Here is a 5,596-nt window from a genome sequence, read left to right as displayed (position 1 = left end):
AGGTGCTTCCTACTCTCCCACTCCACCACCCTTTGTATGTTGACTTTTTATCCTCATTCTTAATGTCTCCTTGTTACAAGGTGGCTGCTGCAGGTGCTCCCAGATTATCTTGTCTCCATACTAGTGTCTCTAGCTGGAAAAAGGGAGCAGGGTCTCTGTCTTTTCACCCAGGAAATGAAGTTCTCAATGGACTCCTTGTTTCTTTGATCAAACATGGGTTGCATACTATGGGAGGCAGAATAATGGATCCCCAAAGATACCCACACTCTAATCCTTGGAACCTGTGAATATGCAGGAATAATGAAGTTTGCAAACCTCAAAACGGAGTATCTAGGGGCCCAGTATAACCATACAATTCCTTAAGAATAGAACATCCAACCCTCTGGTTCCCTTTCCCATCGGATCTGAACGCTAGTCTTGGTGGTTGTTAAAGGAGGAAAAGGAACAATGAAGCTGGCTTCCAGTGTTTATAATCTGGTATACAGCTTGTGGGCTGTTTTAAACAAGGTTTGAATAAAAAACAAAACAAACAGAACAGAACATCTACTCTGGCCAGAGCAAGAGAGATCAAGCAGAAGAAATAAAAAAGATTGCAAGTGTTAAGGATTCATCATACTGTTGCTGGCTCAGAGAGGTAAGAGTCTGTGTGCAGGGTCTGGAGAGAGGCTTCTAGAAGCTAGAAGCAGCCCCAGCAAGGAAGTGGGGACCTCAGTCCTACAACCACAAGGAACTGGATTCTGCCCACAATCTGTATAATCTTGGAAGCAGATCCTTCCCACAGTATCAGGGCCCAGCCAGCTGACAGCCATTCTGTCCTTATAAAACTCAGAGCAAAAAAAAAAAAAAAAGCAAGCCAACCCAAACTTAGGGCCTATAAAACCATGAAATAGTAACTCTGTGCTAATTTGTTACAGCAGCAATAGAAAACTGTTACACATGCTTACCCCTGACCAATCACTAGCTAAAGGGAGTGGGATTGCCATGGCTGCTTTAGGCTAGTCATGCATAATTCCATGGGGCTGAGATGAGGCCCATCCTCCCTGCGATCAAGTGACCTTGATAGAATACACTGTACCTGGAGAAAAATAAAATGAGGGTTCTATTAGCAAGAAAAGCAGGAAAACAACGGTTGGGTAGACAAGTAACAGCATATTCCATAAGAGGGTTAAACACTTCATTCAGCTGGATTTATCTCAAGACCTAAAAGAAAGGGATGCTGGAAGGATGGGCACTACCATAAACTAATAAAGCATTGAAAGGTAGAATTTTAATAGCATTACATTTCTACTTCAAGATTCCTCAATCGGAAAATATCAAAGATGTTCCCAACAGTCCCTGAGGCTTATTATATATTTACTATGGTTCCAAATCGTGGTATCATTTCACTGCAGTTTCAGATTTAATTCCTATACTTAGGGGGTTTCTAATTTCCCTTCCTCCCAATCCAGAACATTTGTTTTTGGCTACCTTCTGGCTTTTTCCTCACCTGTCCCCAGTGGCAAGTATACTACTTTTGTTTTTTGGGGTTTTTTCCCACTTACGGTTCGAAAAAAAAAACAACTTCATTTCTCAGTCTTTCTACTTATTCTTCTGCTACTTATTTTATCCCTCCTAGGTAAATGACAAGTTTGTATCAAATGACAAGTTGCCCTTCCAAACTTTTGTCTCTGCTGCTTCCTGGATTGCTGTCTTCTTGAAACTACAGCAAGAATGCATTATGTAAAACATTTGATGTTCACGGTGACATTTCAGGACTGAATGCATTATTCATGCTTTGGTGATAAAAATTCAATGAAAAGTTTGCAGTTTTGTAAGTCATATGGTGAAAGACTTCCCATGCAGTAATTAGAGGCAAAAAGAAAAAAAGAAAGGGGCCAGTCTTCAATGTGTTACATAAAACATAAAACACTGCTTGGAGGATTGTTGGGTTTTTGGTCAGGTGCAAAACATAAGATTTTACCTGTAAAACATTAATGTTCCCCCCCCCACACACAATGGTTTACTTATCTTGAGGCTGAAGACCTGCTACTTCACAGAATAATTACTTATTTGCAACATACTTCTCAGGCAGAAGAAAATAAAGAGCAGATAACTCAGGGTATAGGGAAATCTTTGGTATGACCAGAGGACTGGGATTTGTGATTTATAAAGATTATGGTCAAATGAGGCAACTTCTTAAAAATGCTTCCCTTTACAAGAATTGAAAACATATAATCTTAAAAATCTATAAACAATTCATTTTAAAATGTCAACTTTGATGGCTTCGTACTATCATTAATCTCTCAAAAATGCACCAAAATAAAAAGATACTTGCCAAGAGACGGCAAGCTTCATCATTAACTGCACTGGATATAAATCTGTATTTCATATCATCTTCATGATCACTTCTAATTTGGGGGGGATTTCTTACTAGATCTGATTAGATGGTCTTAGCTTTTCCTTTATGGCTAACAAAGACCTCCCTCATGCCAGAAGCATCAATTTTGCCATTTTCTGTTGGTTGGGCAGAAATTATCTTTATTCACCTGTATAAATAGGGAATTTAGGGAATTTGGAATTTTCTAACCCATTTGTCCATTTTGCAAAAATAGTTTTTGGATTATGTAAGCAACTTACCAGGCACCAAAATCCTGCCTCACTTAAGGCAAAGGCGGGAAGGCACGAGAGGCAGCTCCTCTCCCTGAGAGCTCACACTCCGCTCTTCTTTCAGAGTCTCTCCCTAGGGCTGCGACGTGCGACAATCCAACACGCAGACCTGGTGAAGCTCCCGTATACCAACCGTGAGTGGAGTCGCACTTGCTCTACATGAAACTGTAAACAGAATTTCGGGCATCTCCCAGCCACTCTCCGCCGTGCACACTACATCAGAGGCCACAACACGGGCAGGTTTCTCAAAGGGTGGCCCTTAGACCGGCCGCCATCAGCAACAGTACAGTACCCGGTAAAAACAATCCCAAGCCCCATTAGACAGGAGTCAACTAAAGGCACATGTAAGTTTTAATAGCTTCTCTGAACCCCAGTGGATTATAGGGTGCATTTAAAAATCTCTGCAGCCAGGGCCTAGCGATCTGCATCCTTAACAAGCCATCCTGCTGCTTTTCAAATGTTCAGCCATCGAGGAAAAATTTTGCGTATTATTCATCAATATAGAGCTCTTCAAAAACCTGCCCCAGAGTAACAAACGGCCAGGTTTCTAATGTTTTGGGGATTTATTTAGGTGAAATGATTTCATTTTATAAGGTACGAGGGACCAAGAAACCAAATGGTATAGCACTTAGATTATCAAATTATTATGGAACCTGTAAAATCTGTGTCTCAAAACAGTTCTAATTACTGTCATCTCCATATCCCAGTTTACAGATGTAGCAGCTGAGACTGGTTAAATAGGAGACATTTTTAAGAGAGTGATTCACATTCTGTGTTCTCACAGTTTTATATGTTAAAACATATCTATCAACTATCTTTTGGCAAGTACTAACACTGAACAGATGTTATTATTTAACCCTAACAACAAAAAACCCTAGGAGTAAGTTTTATTCTCTTAATTTTACAAATATGGAAACTAAGGCTCTACGAGATTAAGCGACTTTCCCAAGATCATGCAGTTAGTGACAGAGTCCATCCCAGTGTCCCTCCTTCTCCAAGCATATGCATTACACTCAAGGACAGCACTGTAGGAAGATGTCCGTTGGCATTCTGAAATCTGTCCAAGCATTCTGAGACAAATACAGACACGACAAACATGAAAAATGGTTTAAATGGTTGCATCTTTTAAGCAAGCATACGCAAGAATAATTTACACAGTATAACTTTTAACCTTCAATAAAGATAGTGTGTCCAGAATCCTAATTGCAAGTTTAGATGCTCTCTTGTCAACTTTTTAAAAAGACAAGCAGTATTTTTTTTTAAAGATTTTATTTATTTATTTGACAGAGAGACAGCGAGAGAGGGAACACAAGCAGGGGGAGTGGGAGAGGGAGAAGCAGGCTTCCCGCTGGGCAGGGAGCCAGATGCGGGGCTCGATCCCAGGACCCTGGGATTATGACCTGAGCCGAAGGCAGACGTTTAACGACTGAGCCACCCAGACGCCCCCAAAAAAGACAAGCAGTATTAATTATCTTGTTCTCTTCTGTCATTCCAGCCCTCAGCGTCAGAAATAAGATGGGTCACCATAACTTTCTCGCCTATTGATGATCGTGGCTTTGGAGGCCATGGTTAAGAGGAAGTCAACTAGACCTAGAATTTACTTTTCAACATCTCTAGGAAGCCTGTTGACATTCTCAGGATGAGGAATTAATAATTAATTAGCATTGATTATGGAGCTCTTCATGAAATTTAACACACCATAATGGAAACAGATAGCTTTGAAATATCATTTGAAACAAGAAACTTAGTGAACTTGAATTATTGAGATGGTGATACAGGTAGACCATGATCTCAAGTTTAAAAATGTTTTCCGTGCCTGCCTAAATAATTGTTTGGGGTTTAAGTGTCTGACAGATTTCTTATGTCATCCCTTCTATTACAAATTCCTCCATAGTTTTAAATGCTCTTATTGTAACAGTGGCCTCGTGTTAACTAGTTCTGGTCTAATCCAAGGAGATTGGGGTGGCATGAGACAAGCCTGGGCTGGGAATTCAGGAAACAAAAGGAGTTGGGGATAAATTGTTAAACAAATGGGCGTCTAGGACCTAAAGAAACTCAGGAAGCATAAAGCCGAATCCCGTTCAATGTAGCAGGCACCTCCAGCCAGGAGATGGCAGCAGTGGAAGCGGGAACTTAGAGGAAAACAGAAATAAATAAGAATCCCGGGCAAATATCCATACTTGAAAATCAGGACCCTGTCTCCAGGGCTCCGGCCTCACTGAAGGCTTCTGGCTGGTATGGCAGCCTTCAGGAGGTGCCATGTCACTGAAGTGATCCCAGGCTTCTCCCATTCAGAGTCCCAACAGAAAGGGTTAGGCATACTGAGCAGATGGTAACCAAGCCAGGGTAGCAAAGGGGTCTCTCAGAAGTCAGCCCAGTTCCTACCAAGAAAAATCAACTAGGCGTAATGGAAACATCAAAGCATTTCAATAAGAAGCAGAATGATGAACAGGGCCATAAGTCATAGAACAAAGCAGAGAAGCAAATCTGACTGGGAACTAAAAATGTGGACAACAGGGGCCAGTGCCAAAGATCTAGGCGGGGCCTCCGGTTCTGCCAGTTCTTGGAATGGTGGTGGGGATCACCCCTGGGAGGACTCGGGTCTGACGTGGGACGTATTTTGGCAACACACAGCCATCTTGTGTTTGGGGGTAGTTCAGTTTCTTGAGCCATACCTAGGTGGTAATGAGAGCAGCTAAGGTTAAATGGTGCAGGTCACATATGCCCCCTTTTCATCAGCTGTTAAATAGAGGAATAAGGAATGAAACCAAGGTGTCAATTAGTTGGATCAAAGAAGGCCAATGAATGTTTCTTCCCAGGAGCTTGAAGAGAGTGTTGCTGGGGCTGGGGTCAGACCTAATCACCACAAGGAAAGATTATTACAGTAAGGAATTCACTTCTAGTACAACGTCTTACATTCTTGGTTGTGCCATTTTATAAAGCATGGCTT

The 5,596-nt window shown here is 41.5% G+C and overlaps 1 non-coding gene across 1 annotated transcript; it reads left to right on the top strand.

The window, feature by feature from the left end:
- Nucleotides 1-377: 377 nt before the first annotated feature.
- Nucleotides 378-508, top strand: LOC123326324. The gene has a single exon (XR_006541028.1). It is a non-coding gene; the product is annotated as a small nucleolar RNA SNORA61 (small nucleolar RNA).
- The last annotated feature ends 5,088 nt before the right edge of the window (nucleotides 509-5,596 follow it).

This window comes from Neomonachus schauinslandi, chromosome 11 (genome assembly GCF_002201575.2).
Source record: "Neomonachus schauinslandi chromosome 11, ASM220157v2, whole genome shotgun sequence".
NCBI lineage: Eukaryota > Metazoa > Chordata > Mammalia > Carnivora > Phocidae > Neomonachus > Neomonachus schauinslandi.
Note: the sequence above shows the minus strand (reverse complement) of the source record. Positions and strands in the feature narration are given on the sequence as shown.